This window comes from Erpetoichthys calabaricus, chromosome 14, assembly GCF_900747795.2.
Source record: "Erpetoichthys calabaricus chromosome 14, fErpCal1.3, whole genome shotgun sequence".
In the NCBI taxonomy this organism is placed as follows: domain Eukaryota; kingdom Metazoa; phylum Chordata; class Cladistia; order Polypteriformes; family Polypteridae; genus Erpetoichthys; species Erpetoichthys calabaricus.
The window spans coordinates 76,770,960-76,793,458 of record NC_041407.2 but is presented as its reverse complement, the minus strand read 5'-3'; the positions used below and the strand labels follow the sequence as shown (position 1 = coordinate 76,793,458).

Here is a 22,499-nt window from a genome sequence, read left to right as displayed (position 1 = left end):
AAGGATATGGGTAATCAATGTAAGGATGCTGATACAGGCGATAAGCCGTGGGGGCGGAGCCTGTTCCTACAGCATCAGGCGCAGTGCAGGAGCCAATGGAGAATGGAGCGCCGGTGTACTGCGCATAAGCGTTTGCGCACGTGCCAATCGGGCCACTTAACAGACCATAACCGCTGTAATAAAACTGTACGGAATCTTTCATTACTAATAATTTGTTTGAGTAAAATATTTTAAACACAACACAATCAGGGAGCCGCACACGTCTATTAGTACAAGGAAACATAAATGCGAACTGGTGATTTTCTCTTCAGGGACAGACAACACATTAGTCATGAAGAAGAAAGATGTTTTCGTCGAGACATTTTCCCTTTCAAACAATAACCTTTTTTTGTCTTGAGTCTGGGTTACTTCTCTACATTTTTCACAGGGCAGACGGGAGATCTTGCAAGTGAATCTGCCAGTACAGTATTTGTTAAGGATTTGCATTGATTTCCTGGTAATTCAATTGCAGTTCTAAATTGGCTCCTTTTGCGGATGTTTGCGTGAGTGAACCTCACCTCCAGGGCCGTGTGCTGCTTTGTGCCATTGCTACCTGAGGCATCTGCCATCGCGTCTCTAAATTGGGGTTCAATATATTTGAGAATGCTGGGGATCCTAATGCTGAATTGGGGCGCCGATATTTACCTTCATCATCGCTCCGAATTGTTAAGGAAGACTGCGGATGGGGGCGCTTCGTGCTTTTTTTTTTTGCAATTTCCCTTTACCAGCTTGGGGACACGTGCCTAATAATAATTTTATAGACTATAAGTTAAAATATACCGGTAAAGCGGCCCGCTCATCGCTGTACACTTGAAGAGCACACTCTTGTAATTCTCAACGAAAACCGATTGAGTCAGACTTAATTGTAATTTAAAACAAATTATGTGCCAAAAGAAGTCAAGCAGATGGTAATAATTGGCTGCCCCGTGGCACCGTCTGCAGCTGACGAACAAATGATTAACTGACTGAAGTTTAAAAAATGACACCTGACATTGAAAGCTACGAATGTGATTTTCCAGGTAAGGCTGCACACTCGCGCAGTGGGTTGGACTTCTGAAGCTGGCACGTTCCTCCCGAGTCTGTGGGTTTTTCCTCCGGGCATTTTGGTTTCTCCTGACATTCCAAAGACTGACGTGTTCAATTCACTGCTGACTCAGACCTGGCCAGGTGTACATTAGTGTCTGTGAGTTGGCCTGGCACCCTTCACGGTTGCTTCTTACTGGCGCCCGGTGCTGCCAATACAAGATCCTGAACTGGATTATGAGGTTCTGATAATGGATGTATGGGCGAATTACAATTGTCTGTTTGGTACACTGTATTTGTGATATGGGATGAAAAATCATAAGTGACATAAAAAATTGGTGTCTCGGACTATAATAAAAATGTGAACATTTCTAAAATGATCCCATATGTATGGATTAATCTAAACTATCCTGCGATTACAATAGCAGTTTGTTTCAAACACACTCCGCCTCAGATGCTGTCCAGAACCTTACATCTGACATGCCTTGCTTGCACAAGGTTGTACAAATGCGGTCTAGACTAAAGTTGATATTTCCGCAGGTAATGTTTGAAACCGAGGAACTGAGATGCTAACAGACACGGCCCTGCAAGGCGACACCCACTGGATGACAAATGAGAATCGAGGACTTGTTTCCAAAGCATTGTATTACATTCTAGATCGTATCGAAGAAAAACATTGACCAGATGCTGCTGTTACTTAACCTTTCGCTGCATCCTTAACAGGCACGGAGCCTGTGCGGGTCGCGAAGTTTAGAGGGCGGCACGCTGAGGCTGGCGGCATCTTTGGTCCGATTCAGTTTCTGTGTGCGCTTTATTCGTTCTCCTTTGCTCTCGAGGCTTCTCTCTAGTTACTCTGACTTTTTCCCAATTGATTAAAGACCATTTGAATCGTCGTATAGGTAAGCCCTCAGTGCATTGGCGCAGAATGCAGACGCCGTGGTTGGTCGCATTTTATGCAGCAACGTGAGGTGTTCACTTTTAAAAGTAAACGTGCTAAAGTAGTTCTTTAGAGTGATGCCATAGGAGAACTACTTTTGGTTACTAAATGAACAATCCTCATGAAAAGTTCCAGAAAGATCCTTTATTTATTTAGATCCCAAATAAGTTCAGTCGGTGCCAGTCGAATCTCATACGGCTGAACGGACGTCGCCCCTCGTTCTCCACAGCATGCAGTTGGTATTATTGGGTGGCACAAATGGCGCCCCTTTGTGTAAATGCCACAGACTTTACGGAGCGCGCGCACTTTTACTTTAGCGCAGGGTGTCTGCTGCAGTAACTGCAGGTTTTCATTCTAACCATCTTCCTAATCACTGACCAGTTTTCACTGCTAATTAACTTCTTTTCCCTTCATTTTAATAGCTCTTTAGTCTTTTTAAGGATTCAGTCCTCTGAATTGATTCTTTTTTTCCATTAAATGGCAGCCAAACAGAAATGAGACATGAAAGGAGCCAGCAGATGACCAGCTAAATTGGGGCTTCAGACTCCAACCAACTCCACTCCTACCAGTTTATTAACACAAAGCCAATTCTTGTTGTTAATTAATCCCATCATTTAATTCCATGGCTGATTGCTACTCTCATTCTGCCACAGCAGACATTTCGAACACTGTTCATTTTCAGTTTTTTTCATTGTCAAAATGTTATGGTGACCTGAGAGATCAGCCTTACTGAGAGCTTCACCCTTCATTAGTTTCAGATGTTGGGTGACGGGCACGGGTGAGCTGGTCATGTGGAAGCTTGTTTTGCGTCTCATTATTGTTTGGCTGCTAATTAAGGAAAAACAAACAACTAAGGGGCCTGTGTCAAATTAATTAAAACTAAGGCAAAACTCACTGGTCACTAATTAAGAAGATGGTTAGAATGAAAACCTGCAGCCACTGTGGCCCTCCATGACCGGAGTTGGACACCCCTGCTTTAGCAGCTAACATTGCCCACTCAGTTCCGTCATGGCATGCCTCAGATGACTGCGGCCGCTTTGACACCTGATGGATTAAACCGGGTCTGGGTTCAAGAAATAGCCATGAACAGGTGATGACAGATTTGTGTAATACCAATGAGTTCCTGATTTTAAAAGGACTATTCATTAACACAGGCTAAAGTCAGATTTTCTTACTCTGCCAGTATCCTATTAGGTAGCCTAAATATGTTCACTTTGTTTGCGTTAGGTACTTTTTCAAAACTCAAAGAATCAAATTTATGTGCAGAAAAACCCTTACTGGAATGAACTGTTTTTTGGTCAAGCGCTGCTTCTACAAGGAGTCACATAATTTAAGAATGTAATTAAAGAACCAGTATTTTTAAAATTATAGTTTCAGATTCACATTTTTCTGTTTTTTTTTCTAATTCCACTTTTTCATGCAACAAACTGGGGAGGGAGTCTGTTTGGGGCAAAAAGCTGAAACTAACCGTGGACGGCAATGCCAGGGTCTTCTTAACAGCATCAAAGGCTCCCCGGGCAAAGTAATGTGCTAGGGTCCCTGTTTTAATAGCAAAACAGAAACATACATAGGCACCTGAAACAACATGGCAGCCAATGCTCCAGGGGCCTCCGGCCAGTACCCATTGTGCCCATATGTTAAGATGGCCCTGGACAGCACATCAGTCCATTACAGCATGTAGTCACTCATAGCGGCTTCAGTTGCCTTTCAATGGTGAAAGCCCAGCCAACATGACAGATCTTGCAAACTGCACGTGAAAACCATGAGTCGGGAATTCGGCTATGGAACTATGAGGTAGTTATGATTCTGGTAATATTCCTTATTCAAAAATGCTGAGTGCTCTCTGTTATTTGTCATTCATTGCAAGAATGGGCCTTTTTAGGTGCGTTCACATAAAATGCTGTGCACTTATGGCTGTCTGCATGAAACAACTCAGCTTCCAGCACTTAATCTTCAAGGAACTTTCCCCTCAAATTTAAGGTTTCATTAAGATATCTCAAACAGAACACGCTGAATTTCAAAAACTATGGGAGATTATTCCCACCACGCAAAACAGAAAAAAGACACAAAGTTTCACAAAGTTATTGCCTGCTGGTGCAGTTATTATTATGCTTGTGATCATTTTCAACAGGAAGATGTTAGGCACACACATAACATTCAATCAAGTGACAAGAACTGAACAAAAGTTTAATCAGGTTAAAGTTTACAAAATTTAGCACAAATATTTTAGCCTAGCACACAACTGTTATTTCTGCCTCGTGGTGCCAGGGTCTGCTTAGGGTATGCATGTTCTCCCTGTGCATTTATGGATTGATTCAGTACTGCATATAATTCCCTGTTTTATTAATGCAGAACACAGGAAATGTGTCACTAATCCTTCTCAATTAGGAAAATACGTTTAGTCCTTCATATGCTGTGAAGTAAACAACAAACATCCACCCCCTTTTTCTATCCCCAACCTGTGCCCTTGAAGATTCACGGTATGGACGCTAGCAGCTATGCCACCAGATCACACCATTTCAACAAAAAACAAGATAAAAGTAAACGGATACTGTATTTATAGGTTTCTGCCTATTTGATGAAGTAAGTAAACAAAAGTTACAACTTTCCCCATGTCTGAAAACAGATGACATTTCCCGAACTGTACATTTCTAACTTCTTTGTTTACAGGGTCATCAGGGAACCAGGGTGTCTTTCTGGCCATAGGAAATCACCAATGTTCAATCTGCACTAAAAGTGGAAACAGTGTCTCCATGTAGGAGTTAACATTGGGCATGGTGACACTTTGGCATCTCTGTAAGATAATAATAATAATTCTTTGCATTTATATAGCGCTTTTCTCACTACTCAAATCACTCAGCAATTGCAAGTTAAGGGCCTTGCTCAAGGGCCCAACAGAGCAGAGTCCCTATTGACATTAACGGGATTTGAACCGGCAACCTTCTGATTGCCAGTGCAGATCCCTAGCCTCAGAGCCACTGCTCTGCCTTAATGGACTGGCCACCAGTCTCATGCTAAGCAAACAGGCTTAGATACGCATTCCCTCAAAAATGGAGGCTCCAGTTAACATAACATTGGTGTTTTTTGAGAGTTTTATGAGAAACTGCTCCAGTCTGTTTCAAGGAAAAACAAGAATTTAGTTAAATCCTACAAGCATGTAGTGTTGATTTATTCAATTTCTGAACGAGTTTATTCCAAAAGAAGGTCGCTTAGCTCATGCAGGCGGAATCAGGCACAAATCGGGACCGATCCTTGGATGGGATGCCATTATATTGCTGGGTACACTCGCCGACAGTCACTGCACTCTTTAGGGTCATCAGTTAGCCTAACCTGCACACCTTTAGGATGTGGGGGGGAAATCAGGATCAAGACAGGAACCAAAATGGGCTTCTAATGCACTGCAGGGCATGTGTATCCATAACGCTTATGAGAGTCCAATTTAGTTTTCATCAATTCATTCAACACACACCTGAAACGGAGGTGGGGAGAACCTGCAGACTTCATGTGGGTTTAGTCTGGGCTGAGCTTTCAATGCTGTGTGCCTGAGCTGTGAGGCAGCACTGCTATCCACTGGGCCACTGCCCTAGAGAATATGGTCATTTATTAGAGGAAGATCACTGCCACCTCACTGACTTTCTGGTGTGTAAGCAGAATTACACCCAGATGGTCTTAGCTTTAATGGGTATACTTTGATCTCAATGTAGCAGGTGCATACACTCTGTGTGCCATAGTGTTTGGAATCAAGTAAAGGGAATTTTTATTAGTTCAGGCTGTTTTTTTTTTTACAATGACCCCCGGAATAGCATATCAGTGGTGGACCTGGCATTGAGCAAGTTATGAGACTCAGAGGGTCAAAGCAACATCATCCAATGGAGATAAACCATATACACCCTTAAAAATAAAGGTGCCAAAGTGGTTCTTTATGAGAGATGCCATAGAGGAACCACTGCGTGATCCCAAAAAACCACCCACACCAAACTTCCAGAAAGATTCTTTTATTTGAATCCATAACAGGCTCCATAAATAAAGATTATAATAATAATAATAATAGGTTACATTTATTGAGTGCCTTTCTCAAACCCAAGGTCGCTTTACATACAGAGTAAAAAAGCCAAAAAAATTACACAGATGACAAAAGTTTGAGGAAGAGGAAAGTTTTCAGTTGTGATTTAAAAGAGCAGAAACAGGAGTAATCTCGGAGATACAGGGGCCATAACACTGAAGGATCTGCCTCCCAAGGTGGAGAGTCTGGTGTGTGGGACAGTAAGGAGATTACTCCTCGAGGACCTGAGAGAGCGACAAGGAGTGTAAGGAGCTAGGAGCTGAGTGAGGTAGAGGGGGGCAAAGGTTATGTAGGGCTTTGAAGGTGAGAAGCAGAATCTTGAACTTAATCATTGATGGAACCGGTAACCAGTGAAGCTGGGAGAGAACAGGGGAGATGTGAGCAAAGCGCTTTGTGTGGGTGAGGACTCTAGCTGCGGACTTCTGAATATACTGTAGCTTCTGTATAGATTTTGCAGGGAGGCTAATTAAGAGGGAATTACAGTAATCAATACGAGACATTATGAAACAATGAACCAAAGTTTGAGCATCAGGCAAGGACAGAAATGGACGGAGGCGGGTCAATGTTACGGAGATGATAGAATGAAATTTTGGAAAGAGACCTAATGTGTAACTCAAAGTTAAGTGATGAATCAAACAAAATACCAAGATTTCTGACAACAGGAGCAGGTTTGACAAGTGGACCATCAACAGAAATAGAAAAACTGAATGCCTTAGAAAGCTGGGATTTTGGACCTACCAGTAACACTTCAGTTTTATTGGCATTAAATTTGAGAAAGTTATTTTCCATCCATAGCTTAAGATCAGTGATGCATTCCGTGAGTGTGCTGGGAGGTGAATCTGTAGGGGAGTCTGTACTAAGATATAACTGTATATCGTCTGCATAACAGTGGAAGTTAAGGCCATGTCTGCGAATAATCTGACCCAAAAGAAAGATATAAAGTAGAAAATGTAATGGCCCAAGGACTGAACCCTGAGGGACACCATGCGACACAGGTGAGGTGGAGGATTTATATCGGCCGAGTGTGACAAACTGTTGCCTATTAGAAAGATATGATGTGAGCCAGAGATGCCTACAGCAGAGAGACGTGACAGGAGGATTTCATGGTTAACAGTGTCAAATGCTGCACTTAAGTCAAGATGGAGGAGAATATTAAAGGAACCGCAATCTGCAGACCGGAGAAGATCATTGACTACACTGAGAAGAGCTGTCTCAGTGCTGTGCTGTGTACAAAAGCCAGACTGAAAAGGCTCATAGAGTGTATTATCTAGAAGAAAAGCATGGAATTGTGTAGCAACCACGTGTTCAATCACCTTAGCCAAACAAGGGAGATTAGAGATAGGCCTGTAACTGGAGAGAAAGGAAGGATCCAGTTCAGGTTTTTTAAGGATTGGGGTAACTGCAGCAGTTTTGAGGACAGTAGGGACAGAACCTGAAATGAAGCATCCATTTACCAATGAGGCAATAGGAATACTAATTATGGATGAGCATGTCTTAAGCAGAGAAATGGGGGCAGGATCAAGCAGACAGGAGGAGGCATTAGACTTATTAATAAGTTCAGAGATGGCAAGAGAGTCAACAGGCGAGAAACAAGCGAGTCTTGATGATGGAGATGGCAGATCAGAATGAGTGAGTAACTGTGGCGTGGAGGGGAAACTGTGATAGATTTGATCAATTTTCGTATTAAAGAAATGTAAGAAAGCCAGACACTGTTCAGCTGTATTGGGGCATGCTAGTGGAGGGGGTTGGAGGAGTCATATCAGATTGGTGAAATACCAGTGGCTGCCTGTTTTTTAAAATAATTTCTATTGCATACAACCACACAAGCTAAGTTCAGGTTTTCTGGAAAATGAGTATCCTGGTAGCCTACTCTATCAAAGATCTTTTCTATTTTCTCCACTGATTTGGAACTTTTGTAAAGCCAAAAGAACTAAATTCAAATGAAAAGAACCCTTCTGAGAATGAAATGGCCCTTTGTTAAGAAATGGTTCTGCAAGGATCCGCACCACCCAGTAAAGTGCCATTTCAGAGGCAGTCATTTTAGGAGTCTGCGCCTATCCGTCGACTTCCTAAACAGTGTGTGTTAATTATGGGCGGGGTCATGGGCGGGGTTTACGCGGGGGTTGTGTGTGTGGCAGACGAACCATAAAAAATAATAATAGCTTTTAGATTCTCAATTCTACTGATACATATTGACATCATATCCCAAGTCACATAGCATAAACTGTGCAATATAAAATTAAAATGTACACTAAATCTGTCTTACATTAACACCTTTAAAACTTTGAATTTATGAAAAAGTGCACAAGCTCTGTTAACAATGAGTATTTTTTTGATTTGTTTGCTTGTAAACACATTTTTAAACACGTTAAAAAATGTAATTTTCAGGTGTCCTAAGTGTTTTGAAAGACATACAGGGTTCATGGATTGTCGATGCTGAATTACCCCGATGAGTGTGTGTGTGTTGGCCGTACGATGAACTGGCGCCCAGTCCATGAATTGTTCCTGCCTTACGCCGGATTCTTGCTGGTTTGGCTCGAGCTTCCCTGCGTCCCTTCTCTGAATAAGTGGGTTTAGAAAATTAATGGATTGATATAAAGTTCGAGCATATTTCATTTTTTACTTTATCAAAGAGATATTTTTGTTTATGAAGTATTTTGTCACGAGGTGAGTGTGTGATGTGACACTGAAGTTTGCTCAGACTGTCGCAGCGCTGTCTGTGCAGGTAGGACATTCGAGCTTAAGGCGCGGACACGAGCGTGAGACTTTGCGGTCATTTCAGTCGCTCGAACTGACTGCTTGAAGAGCTTTTTTTTTATTTTGATTTTATTAAAATCAAATAGCATTCCATACAAATAACTCAAGTTTTACAAAAAAAGGTTCGAAACAATTCAATCTGCTTTACTGACAGGAGTGGCAACCTGAGGTGCAAAACGTGGAAAATCCAGAATACAAAATATACAAGTTGACCTCTGTTAAGCTAAATCTGAAACTGTTTTTAAGGCTAGATGGCGTGCAAGAAAGAATTGTTTAAGAACGATGCATTGAATCGTCGTGTTCATTGATTATTATAATTAGTTGTGACTTTTGAGGAAAAATGCCCTTTATTGAATATTTATTTTAGTAACATTGCGCATCCGTTGTTGTGAGTGGGGGTTGGCTCCCCCTTAAACTACGCCTATAGACACAATGATATTACACCGCAACAATAAATAACGCTAAGGGGCAAAACCCGAGTCTTTTTGTTCTCTTGTACTGTAGTTTTCATTGTGTGGCTCAGATAACAAAAGCCGACAATTGCCGTGTTGTGAGGAGCAAAATTTCCATTTTACTGAATATTTTTTTCTTCGATTTCGTGCAATCCCGTATGTGATTTATACAAATAGCATCAGAACCACCGATCAATCCTGATGTCGTAAGGTTCAAATCACGAGACAATCTTGGACTGGACGCTCGGTCATCCCACGGGCACCGAGGACATTCACTCAGATCGGGAGCGTCACGCGGGGTTTTTCGGGTATGATGGTGTTAGGAGAAGTTGAATTAATACCAGGGTGAAAAAAATACAAAAAAAAACACATACGAAGATGGCCCAACGTGACCAGAAAACCGCAGCCGTGTCGCCATCATACACACACCTGGAGACACTCGTGCCGGGTTGACTGAGAAACATCCATCCGAACCAGCTTATCCACAACATGCTAAAAACACGGCGAAGATGACGCTGTGATACGGCTGCAGCATTTAGTACTCTGTCTGTCTGCATGCCGTCCTCGACGAACTGAGCGCCCAGAGACCCCAAAACTGTGATGTTTAAACCCCTCTGGAGCAATTAAACACATTCCAGTGTCTTACCGCGGTTTATAATAATTAAATTCTGTATGACCCAGGGCCATGCTGCCTCGGGTGTTCAACACACCCAGTAAGAAGAAAAAGAAGATCCGTAACTCAGCGGACATAACGAGCCGTTCTATGGGTGAGCATTTAAGCTCCTGAAAATAAAAACAGTCGACAGTTTAAATCTGTGGGAAGGGCATAGCCGTTGTTAAATTCAATCATTTAAGGAAAACTCAGTGGGACAGTGACTGCCGCTTCATTGTGGTCCGAACCCGTTGCCAGGTCGCCGTCAGTATGGGGTCTGCACTTGACCCACCACGGAACACGCACCTCCCAACCCACATATATATATATATGTAAATATATATATGTGTGTGTGTGAGTGTGTGTATTTTTTTCATTTAATGTGGTAGGCCCTTTTTTTGGTATCTTGTTGAGTTGCACCATTTTCAGTTTTGCACCATGGTAAATCCGGCAATGGAAAATTTCTGTGGTGCCCCATGCCATAACCCCCCCACACACACACCTTCCCTTGATGCCTTAAGCATGTGCTTATTTTGCTTAATGGTAATCCAGTCCTGATTGCTTGGATTTTCACTACCACCCCAAGTGAACACATTCACTAATGGCATCCCCCTTTCCCTTCAGGTCAAATTCTAAGCTGGTGTTTGAATATTTAGTGCTTCTTTTTAGATTGTCTTGACCAGAGCCTCCTGCTTACCAAGGCCTATACTAATGTCCGACATGCAGGTGAGTGGTTAAGCTTCAGTATACTTAAGAAAGGTATATGCCAAACCCTGTTTCAGATTCCAGACCTCAGTTCACAATTAATATATAAAATACAATATGACTTATGTCCAAATATACTCTTAAAAATAAAGAAGCCAGAGTGGTTCTTCAGAGTGATTCCACAAGGGAACCATTTTTGGTTCACAAAAGACACATCCTTATGAAGATTCCAGAAAGAACCTTTATTTATTTAGATCTGTAACAGAGTAACCATGAGATAAGTGAAATACCAAAGGCTCATGATTTCAAAAGGATTCTTTCTGCATACAATAACACAGGCTAAATACATTAATCTAGTAGTGTCCGGTCTAATTACATTACAAATTTCAGGGTTATTACATAAATTAGGAAGTTTTTCAAAGCACAAAAATCCAAGTTCATGTGCAAAGAACATTTCCCAGAATATGAAATAATTCTTTGTCAAGCAAAGACTCTAAGAGAAACTACACAACCCAATAAAGATCCACATTGAGTCATTAAAGAATCAGTATTTATATACAACTAGGAAAAGTAACAGTTCTAAAATGGCTCTTCACTGGGATCCTTGTGGAACAATTCCTTAAAAAAAAATTAATCCTGACTATATGGAGTCTGCACAGATCTAAATAAATAAAGTTTCTTCCTGGAATCTTCATACGGATGGTTCTTTAGAGATCAAAAAATGGCTGAACGTCCATTGCACACTTTTAGTTGAGACACAAATCTGTAAAGCTCCATTTGCAAGTGCCAAGAAAAAAATCTGAAAAGCTCCATTTGCAAGTGCCTGTGATGAATGCTTGTCAACAACAAAAACAAGCAAAGAGAAGGACATTTGGTAGAGATCTCTCATCTGACCACTGGTATGGATGGCTCGGCTTAGCTCATTTATGGCATCTGGGGACTGATAGCACAAAGAGTTAAACGTGAGCTGCAGGCTGGTAAATGTTAAAGATGGCAAACAATGTCAACTGTGTTGGAGAACAAACATCCACATCTGCAAGTAGAGAGAGAGAGAGAAAAGCGTAATAAAGTAACGATTGTGCACTTAGCCTCTTGTTATTCTGGGGGAAAATGTCAAAGAAATGGATATCTTTTCTCTTAATGCTTATTTGCTTAGAGAAAAAAAAGTGGTGAATCATTTTTAGAGCTTCAAAAGAGAGCAGTTTACTGAAAATCTGGCGTATATCCGTTTAATATCCGGCACAGGCGCACTTCCCCACTTGAAGGATCACAGATCAGATATTATGTTTTACATCTGCATGTTGAGTATCTAAAACATTCAATAAAAACAAGAATACTTCTTATCACATTGGCAGCTGCCAGGCTCGATCGGATGCCCGTCCATAAACACAAGGAGGTTCATTTCAGTTAAGGCTGTTCGTTTAATTCCATTCTTATCACACAGGTTACCGATTCGAATCTCCTTCTGACTTCTTAAATATTAACGCAGCTTGTTTTGTGTGTGTGTGTTTTTTATTTCAAGTACCTACGTACATTTTAATGTATTTATCCCCAAGCAACATACTTTTCTACCAGAATAATACAAAAAGGCCATTCACCTGAACGGGACAGAAAATAACACGTTGTCGTCGTACCTGAGTAAGCGTCTCGCACACCGCGCACCTGGAGCGGCTCTGCGGGCTGCGCTCGTTTTCAGACTAGAATGGCAGTTTTGTTCCTGACAGCACCGCAGCTGGGGCATTTGCGCATGGCTTTTAACGTGTGAGATGGCACACAGCAACCACACACACAATGAAAATTACAACAGGAAAAGAAGGCTCGGGTTTTTACCCCTTTGATGTTATTTGGGGCTGCGGTTTAATATAATTGCGTCATGGCACACCTCGAGAAGTGTTGTTTAGAACTTCGATGTAAAATGAATGGCTCTGTAACTGGGTTGTGTGGTTTCGTGTTGAACCACTGATTAACAAAGAACCATTTCATTTTGAGATTTGTTCTTTGCTATTAACTCGGATCTTTGGAAAAGGTTTGTAATATGTGGACAAAACAGAAATCTTTAATGTATATAATAGAATACCTGGCAGGATACTATAGATAAAGAAAATCTGATCTTAGCCTGAGTCACTTGCTGTATGCATGCAGTAAGAGTTCTTCTAAAATCAAAAACCGATTGGTATTTCAAAAAATCTGTATCAATTGATTCAAGGTTATTTACAAAATCAGCTGGATCTAAATAAATAATGGTTCTTTCTGGAACCTTCATATGGATTGTTCTTTTAGGAACTAAAGTTCAAATCGCTCTGAAGAACTAAAGGGTATCTAAACATCTGACAGAGAGAGAGGGAGAAGGCACGATAGATAGATAGATAGATAGATAGATAGATAGATAGATAGATAGATAGATAGATAGATAGATAGATAGATAGATAGATAGATAGATAGATCAAAATTATCCGTATGACTGCAAATTTCTGTAAGGACAGGCTAAACTAGCTAAACAAGATGTAATAAAGAAATTAATTCTTTAATTATTGATGTTTTATTGGTGTGCAAGGTCTTAGTTAAATGCAGATTAAAAACTGAATTTGCATGTTATGAACTTATGGATGACATGACATAAATGCTTATGGGGTGACGGGGAATGTTGTGCACTGCGGTTAAGGGTCGACTAATTATGGACTGATGAGGGCTTATCTTCAGCACTCAGTTGTGTTTGTTTGATGGCAAAATTTCTTTGCTTTTACCCTGTACTAATCTTGATTTTTTATTTAATTTGATATTTAACTGCTTATTTTGTTTAATGAAGGGATTTTCAAAATAAAAAAAGATGTCAAAGGCTCCATATAATAGATAGATAGATAGATAGATAGATAGATAGATAGATAGATAGATAGATAGATAGATATGAAAGGGGCTTTATAACGGATAGTTAGACAGACAGACAGACAGACAGAGATAGACATATAGATTTTTTAAATTAGTTTACCCCAGTACACGCCTTCTACACCACACATAAGTCAAATAAGATAATATAAAAAACACGACCACTACTCCCATTACACTTCTCCTACACCACAAATGAATGCAAATAATTATCAATGATAGTTACATTTTTAGCAAGAAAGAAACATCCATCCATCCATTTTCCAACCCGCTGAATCCGAACACAGGGTCACGGGGGTCTGCTGGAGCCAATCCCAGCCAACACAGGGCACAAGGCAGGAATCAATCCCGGGCAGGGTGCCAACCCACCGCAGGACACACACAAACACACCCACACACCAAGCACACACTAGGGCCAATTTAGAATCGCCAATCCACCTAACCTGCATGTCTTTGGATTGTGGGAGGAAACCGGAGCGCCCGGAGGAAACCCACGCAGACACGGGGAGAACATGCAAACTCCACGCAGGGAGGACCCGGGAAGTGAACCCGGGTCTCCAGGTCACCCAACTGCGAGGCAGCAGCGCTACCCACTGTGCCACCGTGCCGCCCCAAGAAAGAAACAATTCATAATTAACTCAACCACTACTAACCATTACACTTCTCCTACTCCACACATAAATCAAGTAATTATTACAAAAACAGCATTGTATCACCACCACTACTTCCATTACACTTCTCCTACACCCCATAATTTTTAATTATACATAGATAGGAAAGGCACTATATAATAGATAGATAGATAGATAGATAGATAGATAGATAGATAGATAGATAGATAGATGGCACTATATAATCGACAGATAGATAATTACACATTTAAATTCTAGACACGTTATTCGCAGAGTCGGTTAAAATCTTTTCATTTAGTTTTACAACGTTGTTTCCTTATATTATTATAGTAGACAATTAAAATTATTATAAAGAAAGTCGACATATACTTTTTTGTTAGTTTGCATTATTTCACAGATACTTGATTTTAATACTATCCATATCTAACCCCTCTGAGTCGTTATGGCCGTGACACCGCTGGAGCAGGACACTCCCAGGTTATCAAACTAATTTCCTTGAAAAATAATATCTGGGGTCATTAATAATTAAACTCTTTAAAAAAAGAAACAAGCAAACAAGTAATTAAATAATAATTTTAAAAGTGACTCTCCAGTTTCAAGTCCGGCATCCATTCCGGGTAGTGGTCTTGCTGTCGATGGACAGAAGCTTGTTTTGTGATCACCGTTGGCATAATGGAAACGTAGTGCATAAAAGCTGAAGTTTCCATTCCCGATAGATAGATAGATAGATAGATAGATAGATAGATAGATAGATAGATAGATAGATAGATAGATAGATATGAAAGGCACTATATGATAGATAGATATGAAAGGCACTATATGATAGATAGATCTATCTATCTATCATATAGTGCCTTTCATATCTATCTATCTATCTATCATATAGTGCCTTTCATATCTATCTATCTACCTATCAGAATAATACCCCTCGTTTAATTAACAACATTGATGTCCTGCACAGTATTAGTTTAATATAAAGTTGTTTTCTAATGATGTTTGTGACAACTGTTTTATTTTCTAAATGCAGTTTCTATTTCTCATTTGAAGTTACTTTTGTCTTTCAAACATATTATTTTTTAGTACTTTTTAAATAATAGCTAAAGTATACGGTATTGCTTTATTAATTCATAATAATTGTGATTCAAAATATATGCAACGTATGTCTCAATATTCGTTTACGTCGCTTTGGATACTATTGAGTTCGCATCAGTTATATTCTATAGCGTCTTTAATGGTGGACACCAATTCGCATCGCTTTCCTCGGTGACACCTCTCCCGGAGGACACCTGTCCGTCGCCACCCCACGTGGACTGTGTCTTCCCAGCCCATCCTACCTTTCCGGGCGAGGCGGGGCAGGGCAGGGCTACTTTGGAAAAGTAGGAGGAGGAGGAGGAGATGAAGACCCACTCGATGCGGACGTCTGCTGCTCAGTGGATTACTTCCAGCCTCGTAGGACGGCTTACATTTTAAATGTCCCCGTGGCCGCTTTGAAGGAGGAGTTCACTCAAGGACTGGACGTGCTCACAAACTCACGAGTGCCAGATTGTCTGTTTGTTTGCGAGCGCTCCGCTTGTTTAAAAGAAGAAGAAGCGATTCACGTTCGTACACAGTGGGATTAACGGAAGACTGCTAATAGGAAACTGGCTCCAGAAATTCGTTGGCTTGTCTCTGATCGGTACTGACGCGTGACGGGAAATTAAGGTGAGCATTACCGGTAATTAACAGTTTGCTAAATTGTTGTCATTGGGTACTAAGAGAGGTGATGACGCTTTTTCGCATTAAATCATTTATTTGTACCTTCGCCTATAAATGAAAAAAAAATCTCTTTTCATTTAGGTCTTGTTCATATCTTTTATAGTATGCGTTTTGAATGAGTTTTAACATTTAACACAGCTGACCTCTTCATTAGTTAAGTATTAAAACTAAATCATGTTTCCGTATTTGTTTCTCAATAGAACGGACTGACTGTTCTCGCAATCTAAAATCCGCTCCTTTTCGTTCTGTAATAATAACGTTTCGAATCATTATTCCAAGCTAGATCGAAAAGTTCCTTTGCTGAAATATTTTCAAAATGAAACCGCATTGCATTGTAACAGTGTTATTTAAAGTTTAGCACTTGCAGCCTGCGCCAGTTTAGATTTGTTTATTACCGCTTTTTCCTTTTAAAACTAAACATGACGACCCACACATGTGGCAGTGTCTCCACTGTGTTTATATTTGAGATTTAAGTTCCCGGCCCTGAGATGCTTGCGTATCTGATTTTCTGGTTACTGTACTCCAAATCGGCCTGTCTGATTGTATGTGTGCGTGGGTCGGTGTGAAGTGGCGCCCCGTACACGCTGTGTTCTTGTTTTGCCCCCGGCGATGCGGTTCCAGCCGATTCTGCTCTGAGGATGTGAATGCGAGCGTGTGCTTCATTTGGCTTAAGATCATTATCTCGTGTAGGTAGCGCTATGCCATTTCTAAAGCTCTGTATGATAGTTCTCGGTGTTTTTAATTTAATTTGTCGTGCCAATTTACACTTTTTACGTCAAAGGTACAACAATTTTGCACCCCTCAGCTTTGTGTGGCCATGACATCTTTAACCGTTTAAAAAGTCAGCGTATTATGGGGGACACTAAAGTAGCCTCGGTTGAATGAATGCGCTCTCATGTAACCGGTGCCCCATTTGTTTACGAGATCTTCCTTAATTCTGATGCCAACAGCATAAGGTCCGACTCATTGATTGTATTAACCATGAGTTATTGGATACTGTCGATTTCTGAATATCCAGATTCCATTAAATCTGCATAAGTGCTGACAAGGATCAGCTAACTGGTGGCCCATTTAAAAGCGCGGTCGAGTGAATTGTTACTTTAGACGACTTCGTGCGCTATTCTGTACATTTGTGCGTGTTGAAGTGAAACAACCATTTGGCTGGAGTCGGTGAGCGCGACTGCGTTCAGATTGAGTAAAACCACTTCACTTTAAAGTGATCAGAGTTAAAATGAAAAAAGTGACGTTTGGTTCTTTAATGGCACATTAGTAGGTTGGATAGTTCCTTACAGAACCATTGCTTGACAAAGATCCATCTCATTCTGAGTAGGGTTCTCTGTATATGAAATTCTTTCAGCTTTGAAAAGGTACCTGATATGTAAATCTCAATCTTAAATGTATAGGAGACAGGATACTAACTGATCAAGAAAACCAGAACTTACCCGGGTTATTGTATGTATTAAGAGTCTTGTTCAGATCATGGACCCATTAATCTGCACAAATCTGTTCCATGTATTCATGGTGATGTATGGAACATGCTATGGATCTAAATAAATAAAGGTTCTTTTCTGGAACCTTCATGTTGGTGGTTCCCCTTTGGCATCACTCCGAACTGCATTGGCACCTTTATTTTTAAGAGTGTATAATCTTTTACATGCATCCTCAATTTGACTTAAGCCAATTTAAGGTAACAAGAATCCACCCTGGAGAAAATGCCAGTCTATCGCAGGAGGCATTTGTGCCCACTGATATTTGCCAATTTTAGTGTTGCCAATCAAATAAACATGCCCATCTCTGTAATATCCTTTGTTAAAGTTCTGGTACAAATTAGTTACTTCAAGACATTATGTTTAAAACCTACTTGTACCTAATTGGAGTTGATGGACTTTGCAGGATTTACTTTGTGGCCAACATGCAGTGACCCCCAATTAATTAATCTACAAATCATTTTGGTGTCATACCCACAAAAAACCTGCACAGGTACAGAAAGAATAGGCCGAGTTAAGTTTGGATTCATTGCAGCTGATTATCTCCTTCATTTAATTTATGCCACATTTAAAACTCTTTTGAATGTTGCCTTTCAAGAAAATAAAAACTCTCAATTGTCTCTTAATTACAAGCATACCCTCCGGTGAGCTACTCGCCAGCTTAACTAAACATTCTGGTGTTCCTCCTCTTCAGAAGCAAGTGATCTGAAATGACCTCATAGGCTTTCTGGAATGGAGGCTTTCCCAGCTCTCGGGGTGGAGCAGCCTGTAATTTATTTAGCCTGTCAGTGTTGGACCGTCTATTTTTCTTTAATGATTTGACCAGAAGGTCCTCATGTTTTCATCTACATGACCACTTCCTCTCTCACTTTGCTGACCAGTTTGTGGTGCACAACTGTGTTTCTGTCAGCCAGAAGGCTGAATTCTGTGAAAGAAAAGAGGGAGATCAGCCAAAAAAACAAATCTTTAAAAGCTTTTTGAAAATCACCGAAAGCAAAGTCCATTTGATGTGTAAGCCTTGCCTTCTTTCCTGGCTATCTTGTTGTTTAATCTGCACCTTTTGTAGACGATGACTTTATGCACTTTGGCTTTAAATCCCCTTTTCTTTCAAGTCATAATCTGTGCTCAGTACCCTGATCTGCAAGGCCGGCAGTGGCAGCCCACTTTCTGACAGCATATGTGGCCAGTCAGATAGATCTTATTGAGTCAAGTGGCCAGGATCAACACCAGGTGTCTTCAGAGAATGGGCCTTGTAACCTGGTAATTGCTTGACTTCTATGCTTCTGTCATGGCATGTTTTGATGACTAAGCCTGCTGTGCGACCTTTAGCATTAGACCTTTTGTGAGGAGGGTAAGTCCCCATTGACATCTGAAATGATCTGGACTAGTGTCCTATCTAGGCTTGCTGCCTGTTTTGTGCCTGATGTTTTTAGGACTGATTTCAGAATGACCCAACTAAATTGACAGCTCAATTTTAAAAATGCATCTACTGCCTCGCTGTCAATGATACTGGAATAGGCCCTGGCCACCATGATGATGACTAGATAAGTGAATGGATGGAAAATTCAACATAATATATATTATATTGTGTGCGTGTGTTTTTGAATCTTAGATTATAACATCCATGCACTGTGATGGATGAACTGGATGCTGTCTCGTGTCTACAATGGGGACTCCAGAGACTACTGGGGCCCTTTTTTATTTTTTAGTAATGGATGTTCATTGCAAAAGTGATTCAACCCTCGTTGGGGGTGTGGAGTGTCCCCCTCAATGCTGAGACGTCCATGCAAACTGCCTGCCTTTTCTGTTCTGTAAATTTGCGTCAATGTGCCTGATGCTGTTGGGATAGACTTCAAGCCACACAGTTATATTAAATGGGTTAAAACTAATAGATTGATTACAGTCCATTTACTTAAAACCCACTGTTCATTTTATATAGCCCCTTTTATTTATTGCACTGCTAAAATGTACTTTAGAAGCCGTCGATAATTACTCCAGAAGAAGAAAGAGCAACCCGCAAATGCATGAATAAGAGGCAGAATAATAAAAATGGAGGAAGAATGGCACGTTTTAAATGGTGGTGGAAGTGTTCAGCCTCTTGAGGAGGCCCAGACTGATGAGACCGTTTAATTCAGTGACATAACACGCAGTAAACAATATTGATGATGGCTTCTGTTTACAGCCTGTCTGCTCAGCCTTGGCAACTAAGTTTATGAAGCTAATGGTGGCTATAGACCTTTCTGATCCTAGTTGGAATCTGCGGTTTACAGCGGACATTCTATAGACAATGGCCAGGCGTGGGGGTCTGCTGGTCCTGTGTGATTGTGGCTGTGTGCAATGGACTGATGTCCCATCCAACAATGGGTCCTTCCTCGTTCCAAGTGCTGCCAGGATAGGCTCCGGTCACCTGCGACCCAGGATTTGAGTATAAGGGCTGACGCTGTTTTCTCTGTGGTTCTTTTTTTTTTGTGTATATGTGAAGTATGACAGTGACCAAATCATCCTGCAGCAAAGAATAGTTTTGGCTTCTAATTACAGAGGAAACGCCCCTGGAACCACTGTCTCACGACACAATAGCCAGAGGTCTTTTTTTGGTTCTGACGCGAGAGCGTAAACATTTTGACTCGCTGCACAGGTTGTGCACTTTACAACATGACGTGCTCATTTGAATTCCTGCAGGCTAAAACATCTGCATTTTGCCACAGACGGAAAGCTTTGGTGAGACTTGAAATTTTTGTGTTTTATTTTTTTACTTTCTCCCATTTCCAAGTCACGGTTTTGTGTGGACATGACAAACCGCTACAGGTTTTTGATTGTATGCAGTTGGGACTTTTGCTGTGCAAAACTTAACAATGTAGTCTGGTGAGAATTTGCAGAAGATGGCTGCATTTTATTGTGGCAGTGTCAAGTGCAAAGAGGGAACCAACTCTGGACAGAATGTCATACCTGCAGTTTAGAGCCTGCTGTTAATGTGACATGTGTCTCTAGGATGTGGAGGAAGTATTTGAGTTTGGATATATGATTCCTTGTCATTCTTCTTCAAAGACCGTAGAATGGAGGAAACCTAAGCAAAACTGGAGGCAGGTACAGGGTGAATGTGCAAACTCCAGAGAGGCCATGACTGTGTCAGAAGCACTCACTTTTGTGCTCACAGGGTGCACAACATTCATACACACATCAGGGGCCAATCTGGCATTGTCAGTCCACCTAACCTGCATGTCTTTGGACTCTGGGAGGAAACAGAAGCAGACACAGGGTGAACATGCAAAGTCCATGCAGGATACACCACACAATCTCCATACATAACCTTTCTATATTTACACTTGAGGGTTACTTAAGGACCTCATTTAAACCTGGTGATTGTGCTGTGTACTTGCTCACATCAGGCTATTGCAGAGTCCCCCATTAAGGTGACATGTATGTCTGGGCTAGCGAAGGGAATTGTTGGGACATACAGTATGTAGGAGTCATATAACAGGAGACTAGGTAATGGAGGAGAATACTTTACTTGTAAAAAGTTGCAAGTAAACACAAGAAGAATGTGCAAACTCCTGAGAGGCAGCAATTAGGTCAGGAACTGAACTCGTGTGTGGAGTTAAGAAGTGGCAGCACTCATTTATATGATACTAACAAATATCGATAAAGCATGCGACCACCTTCATCCAATACAGGGTGTCTGGGAACTAAAGTCCATCAAGGTAGTATGAAGGTAAGGCAAGAACCATCCGTAGGTGGGACTCCACTGCACAAACATAAAGGCTAGTTTAATATAATTTTGAAATGCAGTTGGGTGTCTAAATTCCACACGGCCTGTGATTATGCTATGAATCGAATGCAGGTCTCTGCAGTTGTGACCCACATTTGTATCAGTTGGTGCAACCAAATGTCAAACACTAGGTGGCGGGTTCCTGTAGTCTCAAACTCGGTCAGCAACCAATCCTGAATAAAGTGCCATTCTGTATTAGGGAGCATTTTCATGTACCCCCAATCATTCTTGTGTTTCTGGGGTTTGAAAGAAAACTTGAGATAAACCACATAGATGCTATGAAAGCCTGGCTGGAGTGCCTAGAGCTGTGAGACCACTGTACTGTTTAATAGTACAATTTAATATTTGTCATTTTGTGCCCCTCACAGCAACCATTTCAGAGTGGATAATGAAGAAACAACACTGGTATATAAAAAAGAGATTTGTGAGAAGGATAGATTTATGAGCAAGATAACGTTCAAGCAGGCCCAGTGATGGACAGGTGCCATGTTCAGAGCTGAATCCTACTTTGCATTTATTGCTGTCAGGATGGCCTCCAGCCCCCCATGACCCACAGTTAGATTAAGCAAATATGCAAATTGCTGATTTATGTAGTGTATTCAGAATGGTGCATTAAATGGCATTGAAGCAAAACTGAAAGGACATGCATACATCTCCACACAATTACAGGGCTACCTTAAGATTATAAGAATTTGATTTTTCTGCTGTGAACCTGCTGACATCTATTCTTCATAAAGTGGCGCCCATTAAGGTAACTGTTTTGAGGTTCCTCCATCTTGTATTTTTCTGCCTTGTTTCTTCATATTTCTCTCCATTGTCACACTGGCTTGCCATCGAATAATCAGCAAGCAGGCTTTGGGTCCACTTCAGCCACATCTGTTATATAACGCTTTTACAGCACTTGGTGATTTAAGCTGTATCTGAAGCATGAAAATAATTTATTAACATTTTAAATATTAAATAAGGTCACGGTAACAATAGGAAGTGTGGGTAAGGAGCAGGAAGAGAGCCCAGCAGGAGTGGATTGAGCATAGCAGGTTATGCCCCCAGAAGATGAGCCATGAAATTCTAGAGGACCCGGCAAAGATCAGACATATTTTTTTCCTGGCCGGCTGATCACCTGTCTGGCATCAGTCTTTCAGCTGTCATGTCTCCTTTTCCGCCTCTTGTTTGAGTTGCAGGAGTCAAAACCCCCACACCCACCACCACCCAACTGCCCCCCCCACACCTCTAGGGCAGCCAGTTATACGAGTCTAAAGACCCTCGGTGATTATTCTGGACGCCGTCTCAGGAGTTCCCTTCCAGTTAAAGTACCTCATAAATGTAAACTGAGCTGCGATTTCAATCA

General features: G+C 41.1%; 1 protein-coding gene across 2 annotated transcripts in view; it reads left to right on the top strand.

The window, feature by feature from the left end:
- Positions 1 to 984: 984 nt before the first annotated feature.
- The window catches only part of fam110d (family with sequence similarity 110 member D), a 47,984-nt gene continuing 26,469 nt past the window's right edge, over positions 985 to 22,499 (top strand). The window contains exon 1 of one of the 2 annotated variants that reach the window (XM_051919097.1): positions 985 to 1,058. The gene's annotated coding sequence lies outside the window, so the exon portion shown is untranslated. Of the gene's footprint in view, positions 1,059 to 15,553; positions 15,845 to 22,499 lie in introns of those variants that run through there. The other variant, XM_028819417.2, reaches the window with a different exon arrangement.